Source organism: Triticum dicoccoides, chromosome 6B (genome assembly GCF_002162155.2).
Source record: "Triticum dicoccoides isolate Atlit2015 ecotype Zavitan chromosome 6B, WEW_v2.0, whole genome shotgun sequence".
Lineage (NCBI taxonomy): Eukaryota > Viridiplantae > Streptophyta > Magnoliopsida > Poales > Poaceae > Triticum > Triticum dicoccoides.
In genome coordinates, this window is record NC_041391.1 from 274,568,065 (window position 1) to 274,580,667 (window position 12,603).

Sequence of the window (12,603 nt, forward strand, 5' to 3'; positions counted from 1 at the left end):
CAAAGCATAGTGGACTTATGTTCTTGTGTACTTTGAGCTCTTAAAGTTTTGAAAATTGAACCTTTTTCCTCTATGTACTTTGAACTTTTAATGCAAGTTGGAGACAAATACCTTTTGTGCTGTGTACTCAGAAGAGAAAAGGCTCTATTTTTCGTGCTAAACTGCTGCTTTTTTTGATTAACACAGGACTACTGGGAAGTAGACGAACTGAAACACATTCAAAAGTTGAACTGAAGAAAATTGAAGTTCCCCTCACAAATATCAGATATCTGACGCAAAGTATAGTGGACTTATGTTCTTGTGTACTTTGAACTCTTAAAGTTTTGAAAATTGAGAAGAGCATGGCGATCATAACCAAAACTTCAAACGGATTTAGGAGTGGGCATTTACTCAGCAAATCGATGGAGTTGCCGGAGCACCGATACCATCCTGGTCGTACCAGACCAGGGCATCGATCCTCCTGTGTATGAGCCTGCCCGTCCCCCACTGGAACCACGGCAAGGCAGTGAGCTCGACAAGATGCGGCACCAGGGGGCTCGGTTTGCGAGATGATGTAGCGGCGGAGACCTGTCTGGGAGGTGGGATTGGACTGACGTAGCGGCCTTAATCACCACCAACCTGATACCAGTTTATTTTCACCATACTCCATGAAGAACTCAGATTCGAGGTCTGAAAAGGAAGGATCAACCGCATATCAATGGCATAAGTTCATATCGCTAGATTGTGTTAACATACTGATCTACCACTGATGGTAAAAATATATTTTGAGAAGAAAATATTGATGTTGATTGCCTAAAATATACATTTAATTATATTGATTGCTTCTACAAAGTGATATTGATTGGCAAAAAGGACAGATCACAGAATCAGAAGACACACACACATCTAGAAAATCACTCAACACAGCTTTCTTTTGCATGTGTTGGATTTGGACTAAATGAATTACGAAGAGATTGAACATTGGTACATTAAACAGTAATCTTTTTCTCATATCTACCTACAACCCAAAGGTGCAAATGTGGAATCATCGACAAGGAAAAATAATTGAAAAGCAAAAGCATAACGTGTTCTACCATGCATCATGGTTTGCCCTACTTTTGGCGCTAATTTTGAATCACTAACACAAGAACTGGCCGAACTGCAAAGTACAGTAGCAATTGAGAAAAAATAAAAAATACTTCTACATGGTTTCTTTTTAACTCCCAATTTTTTCCCAGTAAAGAAAATTTAGACAATCCATCAAACTTACTCGCCTCTTGAGTATGAACTTTTTAGATTTTGATCGGTGAACTTACCAACCACCAATAACACCAGAATACATGCTAACTCAAAAAAATAGAATACATGTACTATTATAATTACAAAGCACTATTACACTTACAATACACACATGTACCACACAGCAGTGTGTATTTGTACTGTCCATAACAACGAATTAACCAAAAACAACTAATTTATGAAGGAAACAATTTTTGAACTTGGTTTGAGCTTCATTTCTCAGATTTTTGAACTCCTGTTGTAGGTATACTTGAACTTGTGTGACACATTTTATTCAATTGAAAAGCAGCTGATTTTTGAACTCCTGCGGCTAACATACCTGATTTATTTCAGTGAAGGGCTGTGTCGGTGTCAAAACCGGCGGATCTCGGGTAGGGGGTCCCGAACTGTGCGTCTAGGCGGATGGTAACAGGAGACAAGGGACACGATGTTTTACCCAGGTTCGGGCCCTCTTGATGGAGGTTAAACCCTACGTCCTACTTGATTGATATTGATATTGTGGATGTTTACAAGAGTGGATCTACCACGAGATCAAGGAGGCTAAACCCTAGAAGCTAGCCTATGGTATGATTGTAATGGTTGTTGTTGCCCTACGGACTAGAGCCATCCGGTTTATATAGACACCGGAGAGGGCTAGGGTTACATAGGTAGGAGATCTACGTATCCGTATCGCCAAGCTTGCCTTCCACGCCAAGGAAAGTCCCATCCGAACACGGGACGAAGTCTTCAATCTTGTATCTTCATAGTCTTGGAGTCCGGTCGATGATGATAGTCCGGCCGATGATAGTTCGGCTGATGATGGTAGTCCGGCTATCCGGACACCCCCTAATCCAGGACTCCCTCAGTAGCCCCTGAACCAGGCTTCAATGACGATAAGTCCGGCGCGTATATTGCTTGGCATTGCAAGGCGGGTTCCTCCTCCGAATGATAGAAGATTGTGAACACCAGGATAGTGTCCGGCTCTGCAAAATAAATTCCACATTCCACCGTAGAGAGAATAATATATACACAAGTTCAATCTGCTGACGTTTTTTGCGGCATGACATCACGCCACTACCAAGCCATTACTTGAATCATTTTTTACTCTACCACCTCAGCGCATTTAGCGAAGCGGTTTCCTTGGCACGTCTTGTCGAAGCAGAGATCGTGTTCCCCCTTAATCCGGGATTCTCATCAATACGGACGTGGGTAACCCAACCGTGCCCGTCGCCACGCCCCCTCTATCGAAGGCGAGTCCCAAACGTTCACGGAGACGGCTCTCGGTATTCTCCCTCTTTATAACGGGACCAAGGCTCGTTTCTTTTTTTCAATCCTCCATCGAATCCTCTCCCCGCTCCAAGTTCCAGCACCTAGAGCTCCAGATTCAAGCGCTTTGGACCTTCAACAATGTCCGGTTCCGACCTCTAGGGCCGGTGGATGCCCTCCTCCTTCACGGAGGAGGACGTGCTAAAGCTGCGGGAGGCCAAGTACCTGGCTTATGAGATTTCGCACAGGTTGCCTGCCGAAGGGTAGGCCATCCCCACCCCCGAGCCCGGCGAGTATGTCGTTTTTGTATCCCACCTCCGTCGGGGTTTAGGCTTCCCGATGGATCCTTTTGTGAGAGGGCTCATGTTTTACTATGGGTTGGAATTCCACGATTTGGCTCCGGAGTCCATCCTCCATATTTCCGCTTTTATTGTCGTCTGCGAAGCCTTCCTCCGCGTCACCCCTCACTTCGGCCTGTGGCTGAAGACCTTCAATGTGGCGCCGAAGATGATCGGGAGGCGTCAAGCGGAGTGTGGCGGGGCGTCCATAAGTAGGAGGGCCGATGCCCCGTGGCCCGCTGGCTCCTTCCAAGAGGAGCTCGGCCCGTGGCAGCAAGAGTGGTTCTATATTACCGTTCCGAGGGGCCGCAGACAAAAGTCGCCGCCCTTATTCCGCTCGGGACCTCCACGACGGTTGATGTCGTGGATCAACCAAGGGCTCAACTGGGGGCCGTCAAAGGACGTGCCCCTACTACAAGGCCGGATTCGAGATCTCCAAACGAGGGAGGTTGATATGGTGGTGGTAATGCAGGTTATGCTGATCAGGCGTCTCCTGCCCTGCAAACGCCGCCCTCTCCGGCTGTGGGAGTTCAATCCGGAGGGCCCACGGATTCTTCAACACTTCATGGGTATGACACCCCTGGAGATGTACAAATTATTCTTCGGATCGCAAGAGGCGCGTCCGGAATTGACCGAGGATGCTGGCCTAAGCTGCAATCGCCTGGATACTCAAGTAAGTAGTGCCAAGTCCAGACATACCGTTTGTTTGCCTTTCGATGATTCGCCTTATGACCAACTTCCTTCTAAACAGGAGTGGATAGCGGAAGCAAAATTGATATGGTGTCCGGCCCCCCTCCCCGAGATCGCGCCGGATTCCGTGCTGGTCCGGATGCTTGAGGTTGCGCCTCCAGAGGAAGGCGAAGGGGAAAGCAGGAAAGCTACTGCCTCGCTAAGGAGGCTCTTGAAAGAGGGGGGATCGAGAATCCCTCCCTCCAAGGGAAGAAGAGGACTGCCTCCGAGGACCCGGGGGCAAAAGCCCCTAAACGGGGGAAGAAATCTTCGCCAGAGGGTCCTGCGTCCGGGGAGGCCCCGGCCGCATAATCTCCCTTAAAGAATCAGCCCTCCAACGAGCCGTAAGTAGAAATAAAGGAGTTTTATAATAAGGGACATCCCTATTTGTGCTTCTGAGGATAACTAAAGTTTTTACCTTGTAGTTCGGATCTCCGTCCTTCGCAAATGAGCTCGTCTTCGGGGGACCTTCGTCCGGAGATGATGGAGAGCGAGACGCCTCCGTCCGGGGCGCCGTCGGATAGGGCGGATGAGCCTGAAGTGTCATCACGGAGGGAGCCCCCTGGTTTGGCAAAGCCGGATAGTTCGGCGCCAACTAGTGTACGGCTGAAGGATCTTTTAACAGTTTTGCATATAGAATGCGCCCTGTATAGATAGTAGCCCCTGAGACTCGGTAGGTTGTCGAAATCGACAGCGTGCCGAGGATCAAAATCGTACGTTTAAATTTCCGCCGTGCCAATGCAGGTGGCGGGTCGTCTGGGGGCCAGCTGGACTGATGGAGTTGTTGAACTAAAGCGGCAACTCGCTGTTGCGGATGCGGACATCACGCTGGTTAACAGGCGACTTGATGAGTCACAAGGTAAGTGTTTCTATGCGGTCACTTGGTAAGGGAGCCGAAGCCAGCTCCTTACAACATGTGTGTGAAATGCAGATAGTGCCGCTGCTGTGGAGAGCCTTCGGACCGAACTTGCTCAAGCCAAGGAGTAGGCCAGAAGGAGAAATGCGGCGGCCTCGAGGGCGGCCGAGGAGTTAGTGGCCGAAAGGGTTGCACACTGCCGGAGCAGGGAAGAGATGGCCGAAATGGCCGTGAAGTTAAAAGATGCTACCGACCGCAATGAGGCTCTTGGGAAGGAGCGCCTAGCGGGGCAAGAAGACCTGGGGAAGGCCACCGCCGAAGCCAAGGATGCCCGCTCTGCAATGCGGGCTATAAAGGAAGAGCTGCGCCAGGCCGGAGATATTGTAGCTGGCAAGCCTTTTCTGTTGCGCCGAAGGTTTACGGATCCAAAGTATGCTCAGCTGGGCCAACTGTGGGGTCTAGAGGACCCTTATATGGATTTAGCAGCGAGTGCGGCGGATGCCGTTGTGCATTTTCGAAGCCAGAAGGATCACAAGACGGAAGAGCTGTTTTGGTCTCAATTCCATAGTCCGGAGTGTTCACTTCCGCTGACCGACCGTTTGGCCGAGTGGGCTGAGCTAAATAGGTTGTCCGGCTTGCTATGACGGATATAGTGACCCATGTCTGGCCGGATAGGCCCGAGCCGAAGAGTTACTTTGGCTTATTGCAGCAATTTCTTGGGGCGGTGCCGCATATCAAGGCGATGAAGCGGTCGGCCTGCATAGAGGGTGCGCGGATGGCACTCGCCCGTGTGAAGACACATTGGACAGAGATGGATGCCACCGCTGTTGCGACCCCGGGTTCGGACGATAACCGGTTACCCGCCAAGCACTATTTTGGCGAAGTGCTGCGTGGTGCTCGTGTAATAGAGTCGCAGTGCTCAAAAAATGTTACGTTCGAATGAACGTTTTTATGATGTAAAACAATATTTATGATGTAAGCGCCTTTTATACTTGTGCGTTCAAGTAATAGAATATCTCCTATGCGGCCGTTCATGTATACGTGTGTATAACCTGAAAGATGGCAGTCGTCGGCTTCAGCCCCCACGCACAAGGTGCGGGGGTGTTCGCAAAAAATAGCGCGTTTTCACACTTAATCCAACGTCTCGGTCCTATAAAGGAGGTGGTAGCGTAGCAAATGAGGCAACCAGACTATAATGCTTTATCACTTTCACTTAGCCATGGAGTTCGAGGGTGGGGCTACGACATAGCCCCTGGGGGCACCGCGCTCTCCGAATTTGGGGCGCGTATGTGCCTGACCGGGAAACGACCCTTCGTCAAAGCGGAGGAATTCTAAACATTCCCATGGTCGATCGAGTGGTTGACCAGTCTCTCGTTGTATCATGACAGTCAGTTTTCGGCTTTCTCTACTGAGGTGCTCGCCCAGCCGAACTGGGGCACAATCGCAGTAGTTCTCCTGGTGCCGCGTTAGCCGGTGATACGGAACGTAAGGCAGCAAAACACAGGAGCCGGGCAAACCCAACATTTGACCAAAGACATGTTCGGAGCTGATGCATATAAGGCCTAACTCGAGATGCCGAACACTCCCGAAGGTGTTCGGTCTTTACAATAGCGGGCAAAACAATGCCCTAAGCCCCTTGTGTCCAGGTACGGGCAAGTTCTTATGGCGCGGCCGATGCCAAAACGCCAGTCTCCACTCTGGTTATAATGAGAAACCAAGGGATTATAGCAACAAGAGACAGTAAGAAAGGTTTACGTAGGGTCTTAGTCTGAAAAGAGTCCTTGCAACGGGTCCCTACTGCACGTCTACGCCTGTGTCTCCGTTGTGCCATATCCTGGACGGGTGTGCATGCTGTTCATCCTTGTGAAGGGATGTGCAGCTAGGTAGCCCCTAGCTTATTTATTCCGGACTCGTCCAGCCGTGTCCGGGGTCTCAGGCGACCTTTTAGTGAAATGATGCCATGTGGACCGGGCATTTTAAGCGTAAGAGACGCGTAATGTGGTATTGCATTGAAGCGGACGAAAGCTTCCCGTCCTAGTGATGCTTGATAGCTACTTTTAAATGGGGAGACATGAAAGGTTAGCTTTTCTCGTCGGAAGTTGTCAGGTGACCCAAACACAACTTCTAGTAATAATGAACCTGTGCACCTGGCGTAAGGGCCTGGCGCCACTCCTTTGAAGGAAGTACGGCTATGCCGAATTGTAGTAGGGTCTATCCCAACTTGCGGATTATGTCCGGATATAGCAGGTTTGAGTCACTGCCGCCGTCCATCAAAACCTGCGTGAATTGCAGTCCGTCTATTATGGGATCCAATATCAGGGCAGTCTATCCTGCGTTCCGGATACTTCTGGACTAATCCAGATGGTCGAAAGTGATTGGTTTTGACATCCAATCTCGGTGTTCCGCTGGGGTGGACCGTGCGACACTTGTCTTAGCGAGTGCCGTGTTGGTTTTCCGTACTATCACATGAAGCGAGTTTACTGTTTTGACTTCTTGTGGGAAAGTCTTTTGACTTCCGGTGCTCTGCTGGTGGGGTTTGTCATCGTCCTCGCTTGGCGCATCTAGCCCCTTGTGTCCAGCATTGAGTCTGCCGGACTGTTTAAAAACCCAACAATTTCGGTTGGTATGGTTTGCAGGCCTTCCGGAGGTACTGTGGATTTGACATATCCGATCTAAAATTTTGTTTAAATTTGATAGCTCATCGCTGTTGTCCTTAAGAGGCAGTGTTTTATTGTTTGGCCGTGAGCTTTTGAATCCGGCGTTGACCGCCGTGCCCTTTGGGCTTTTTCCTTTATTCCGGCGCTGATCTTTCCTGCACCGTGATTTTCCGTTTCCATCTCTGATCTCAGATGTACTCGGGTCGCTGGTGCTGCATCTTGCTAGCCAGCTGTCTTCTCCTGCGCAAAAGCGCGTCATGAGGCTTGTTAGCACGGCCATTGTTCTTGGCTTTTCTTGGCCGAGGTGTCTGGCGAGCCATTCGTCTCGGACGTTGTGTTTAAAAGCTGCTAAGGCTTCTGCGTCCGGACATTCGACTATTTGGTTCTTTTTGGTAAGGAACCTGTTCCAGAATTTGCGCGCTGACTCTCCGGGCTGTTGGGTTATATGACTCAGATCGTCTGCATCCGGAGGGCGGACATAAGTCCCTTGAAAATTTTCTCTAAACGCGTCCTCAAGCTCTTCCCAACTTCCAACAGTGTTTTCTGGGAGGCTTTTGAGCCAATGCCGAGCTAGCCCTTTGAGCTTGAGGGGTAGGTATTTTATGGCGTGGAGATCATCTCCTCTAGCCATGTGTATGTGTAGTATGTAATCTTCTATCCAGACTCCGGGGTCTGTTGTGCCGTCGTATGCCTCTATGTTTATGGGTTTGAACCCTGCTGGAAATTCATGATCCAGCACCTCATCGGTAAAACATAGCGGGTGTGCGGCGCCCCTGTATTTGGGTGTGCCACTGTCTTCGGACATTTGTCGTGTTGTGTTACTTCCTGGGGCCCTCTTTTTTGGCCCGTAGATGGACCTAGTTGGGTCGTCCATTTTCCCAGGATCATAAGTCGGCTTGTGTGCGGCGCCGCTTGTCGCTTTTGGCCTGTCATCTGGCCGTCTATCCGGCCAGGCGGCCTCTTTTATTTTTTGACTGTGAGGGCTCTATGGCTTCCTCGTCAAATTCTGGCAGCAACTTGCGCTTCAGGTAGCTCTTTGTTTGATGGCCATTGCCATATTTGTCTGCGGTCTTGAGTACTTTGCTCCACTTCATTCTGAGTATGTCTTCCGCTGTTTTGAGTTTCCGTTTTTCCTTCTTCAAACTTCTTGCAGTGGCGACGAGTCTTTTGTGAAGGTTCTTATGCTCCGATGTTGTGTCCGGACTGTTGATTGCTCCGTGAATGGGTTGATTATCCGGTTCGTCCTGTTCGGATGGTTGCTTGGTTGTATGTTCGTCGTCCGCTGGTTTGCCCTGCTCTATCGCTGGGTCGTTAGGAATGCTGCTTTGATCGAGGCGGGACTTAGGGCGGCGTCTACGTCGCTGTTTTGGTTGTTTATCGGCGGGATTATCCTCTGCCGCGTCCCGTTGTTCCTCGTTATCGCTTCCCTTTGGGGTGTCCACCATATGTATGTCATGTGACGAGGTGGCCTTCCAGTGCCCTGTAGGCGCTGGTTCTTGATTGTCTCCGGCATCGTCGTCCATACCGTTGATGTGTACGGAGTCGTAGTTTAGCACGTCGGTTAGATCGTCGATGGTGGCTACGAAGTGGGTGGTGGGTGGGCTCTGAATTTCTTCATTGTCCGCGTCCCAACCATCCTGGCCGTAGTTCGGCCAGGGCTCTCCGGATAGTGAGAGATGCTTCAGCGAATTTAAGATATCGCCAAAGGGTGAGTGTTGAAAGGTGTCCGTAGCGGTGAATTCCATGATCGGCGCCCAATCGTCGACCGGCAGGGGCGCAGGAGGTTCGGAGTCCGGCAGGGGGTCCGGCACCTCGGAGTCATGGGCTTTATGCGGGACAAGGTAAGTGTTCGGCTCCATCGCCGTGGAAGTTGCAGCTCCCGAGGCGGTGTCCAGCCATCCGTCCTCGATCCGTGCGATCGGCTCCGAACTATGGGTCGGAGCGGATTCGTGTGCGGCCTCCAAGGTGCTGTCCGGCGGCAGAGTTAGGTCGTGCCCGTCGTGGCAGCGCGGCACGCTTGGCTGTGGCTCAGATCCATCGAAGATCAAGTCCCCGCGGATATCGGCCGTGAAGTTTAGGCTTCCAAACCTGACCTGACGGCCAGGGGCGTAGCTTTCGATCTGCTCCAGATGGCCAAGTGAGTTGGCCCGCAGTGCAAAGCCGCCGAATACGAAGATCTGTCCAGGGAGAAAGGTCTCACCCAGGACTGCATCGTTGTCGATTGAAGAGGCCATCAAGCCTATCGGTGACGACACAGAGGAACTCTCAATGAAAGCACCAATGTCGGTGTCAAAACCGGCGGATCTTGGGTAGGGGGTCCCAAACTGTGCGTCTAGGCGGATGGTAACAGGAGACAAGGGACACGATGTTTTACCCAGGTTCGGGCCCTCTTGATGGAGGTAAAACCCTACGTCCTGCTTGATTGATATTGATATTGTGGATGTTTACAAGAGTGGATCTACCACGAGATCAAGGAGGCTAAACCCTAGAAGCTAGCCTATGGTATGATTATAATGGTTGTTGTTGCCCTACGAACTAGAGCCATCCGGTTTATATAGACACCGGAGAGGGCTAGGGTTACATAGAGTCGGTTACAATGGTAGGAGATCTACATATCCGTATCGCCAAGCTTGCCTTCCACGCCAAGGAAAGTCCCATCCGGACACGTGACGAAGTCTTCAATCTTGTATCTTCATAGTCTTGGAGTCCGGTCGATGATGATAGTCCGGCCGATGATAGTTCGGCTGATGATGGTAGTCCGGCTATCCGGACACCCCCTAATCCAGGACTCCCTCAGGCCGCCACCATGTTGTCGACAAAACACTGCTTGATTTATTTCAACGGCCTGGAGTGGTGGCTGTGAACGGCTAGGGTGCTCCGGCGGCAGAGCCCCACCGGGAGATGGCGATGCAAGCAAGAGGTCGGGAAGCAGTGGTGCCGGTGGTCGGGGTCGTGCAATGCTCATGGCAGAACTGTACAGGAAGTTGATTTCTCACCCATCCATAGTTTTTTCCTTTTTGGAATCCATTGAACTGAAAAAAGCTACAATGTGAGCTGAAAGTATGAAAACAACATATCTCTGAAAGAATAAAGAACTAGCTTTAACATATCTATGAAAGAATACACCTCTGAGGAACTAGCTTTGAACACATCTCTGAAAGAATAGAGAGCATACAAAGTTTAAGGAAAGAATAAGCAAAATGGCACACTAGTACGCAGTAGTACGAGTCCAGTCTTGTACGTGCTAGTATTAGATTTGAATAGTAGCTAGAATTGAAGTTCAGGTAACCATGGTACACACATCATACAGTTTCAGTCATGTACGCACACACTGTAATAGTAGCTGCAATTAAGGTTCAGGTAACCATGGCACACACATCATACAGTTTCAGTCATGTACGCACACACTATAATAGTAGCTGCAATTAAGGTTCAGGTAACCATGGCACACACATCATACAGTTTCAGTCATGTACGCACACACTGTAAAGGTTCAGGTAACCATCTCTCATAGAATGGCAAAATGCAGTGTAACCGCATTAGCTAGGAACTAACACACAGAAAGAAAGAAATCTACTGACCAGGGGGGCTAGCTCATTCTGGTATTATTTTACCCGACGCACAAGCAAAAAAGAAATTCCAGAGAAAAATGTTCAGAAAGAGATGTGATAGCTTCTGTGACCCACCTGCGGGAAAGAGGTAGAAGTTCAGAAGCATAACAACAAGTTCAACTTCATTCAACAAGAAGAAAATCCATTTATACTCCTGTATACACCCAACAAGCATCAAATTCCATATACCTGAACTTCCATTTATTGATATACTTGAACTTATTTGTTGTTAATGTACATGGACTTTGTAATTAAACATAGAAACTGGGAGAGATAGCAGTCTTTGAACTAAAACACAATTAGGAATTGAATTGGACTAAATCAAGAAATTGAACTGAGTGTGCCATGATTTAGTCAATGTAGAAGATCATTCCATTTTGCTATCTCTCTCACACACTCACATCACCCTGCTGAACCAACAAACAATAGCAGCGCACCAATGCAAGCAGTAGGGGCTTCATGCAACAGCAGACAACAGCAACCAATACTAGCGCATTTTCCGAACTCTCCTTTTCTTTTATATCTTTTTTCTCAAACTTCCGCCGGTGAACCCTGGACTTATCTGCTTTTATAATTTGAACTTTTCACAAATAATTGGTGTAAAGAAAAGCAGAGGATATCTGCAAGTGATCGTGTGATTGAAAGGTCTAAATAACTGGTTATTATGTCTCCGACTTTGAGAGCCCACCCAAGCTGAATCATCACTGTACCACTTTTGCTCCATATAGCAAAGTGCAAGAAGAAACGTAAATTCAAGAATCATTACACAGCCGCAGTTTTTTTCTATTTGGAATTCATTGAACTAAATAAAATCCTATAGTGTGTACTGAAAAAAACACTACAAGGTATTTAAATGAACTCTCACCAGCAGTATTTTTCGTACTTATCATATAGTAGTTCATGGACTTGCTGTTAAATATGTACATGGACCATATAGTAATCTTGAATTTAATAATAATCTCATGGACTTGTTCTCTTTCTGCAGTTGAATTGATGTAGGTCCTTGTGTCAAACTTCTACTTACTATTCTCAGGTCTTTTAATGAAAACTTACTGAAGAAAATAAAGGGGCAAATGATGTTTTCTCGTATGGAATATGAAGAGGAGGCAAGCAGCTGCACTATCATTTTTTTGCCCATCGTTGTCCTTCGCTGGGTGCATCCATGGCCACTGTAATACATAAGAGTGAACACAAGTACATAATTAGCGAGAACACAAGTACAGAATTAGCGAGAACACAAGTTCAGTAACATGGTCAGTTCAGTACCATAGACAAGCAAACACGACTGAATTATCATTAGTGCAAACGCACAAGCAGCTGAACCGCGTCACATCATTGGCATACACGAGCAAGACAGTGAAGAACCATCTCTTTTCCTCTAAAAACAAGCAGAATAGAACAAGCTGCAGTACAGATACAAAAGCATATCAGCTTGAGAGAGGACATCGGCATGGCAGAGTGGTCATTTTGCCGTAGTTGTACACATGATGGAAATTTCAAAAGGCTGACCTTCAGTAAGTGGCGAAGATGAACGGACGGCGAGCTGGCGGTGGCCAGAGGAAGAACAAGCTAGCGGCAGCCTAGAAAGCCAATGAGCCAGCGATTTGGGGCAGGTGCCCACGTGGCAGGCGGCGTGGGGTGGGGCGCGCTGCCGGTGCCTGGAGGAGGACGGAGGCACGCGCAGGCGGCATGGGCGGCCGCTGCTGTGGGATGTAGGAGGTGGTGGTGGAGTGATGCTGGGATCCAAGGAGGTTGGGGCTCGGGCGGCGCCGGGGGCGAGGGAGGAGGTGAGGGTGGGGCATCGCCGGGATCCTGGGAGGTTGGGAGTCGGGCGGCGCCGAGAGTGAGGAAGAAGGTAGGGGCGGGGCATCGCCGGGATCCGGGAAGAA

At 49.1% G+C, this 12,603-nt stretch overlaps 1 long non-coding RNA gene across 3 annotated transcripts; it reads right to left on the reverse strand.

Annotated features, from left to right (window-relative positions):
• Positions 1-9,791: 9,791 nt before the first annotated feature.
• Positions 9,792-12,597, reverse strand: LOC119321918. Of its 3 annotated transcripts, XR_005155278.1 has the most exons (5): positions 12,224-12,597; positions 11,981-12,117; positions 11,768-11,883; positions 10,685-10,789; positions 9,792-10,135 (listed from the first exon to the last, which is right to left on the reverse strand). It is a non-coding gene; the product is annotated as an uncharacterized LOC119321918 (long non-coding RNA). The 3 variants fall into 3 exon arrangements; XR_005155279.1 differs by lacking the exon at positions 10,685-10,789 and having other exon boundaries at positions 10,790-11,883; XR_005155277.1 differs by lacking the exon at positions 9,792-10,135 and having other exon boundaries at positions 10,582-10,789.
• Between the last annotated feature and the right edge of the window lie 6 nt (positions 12,598-12,603).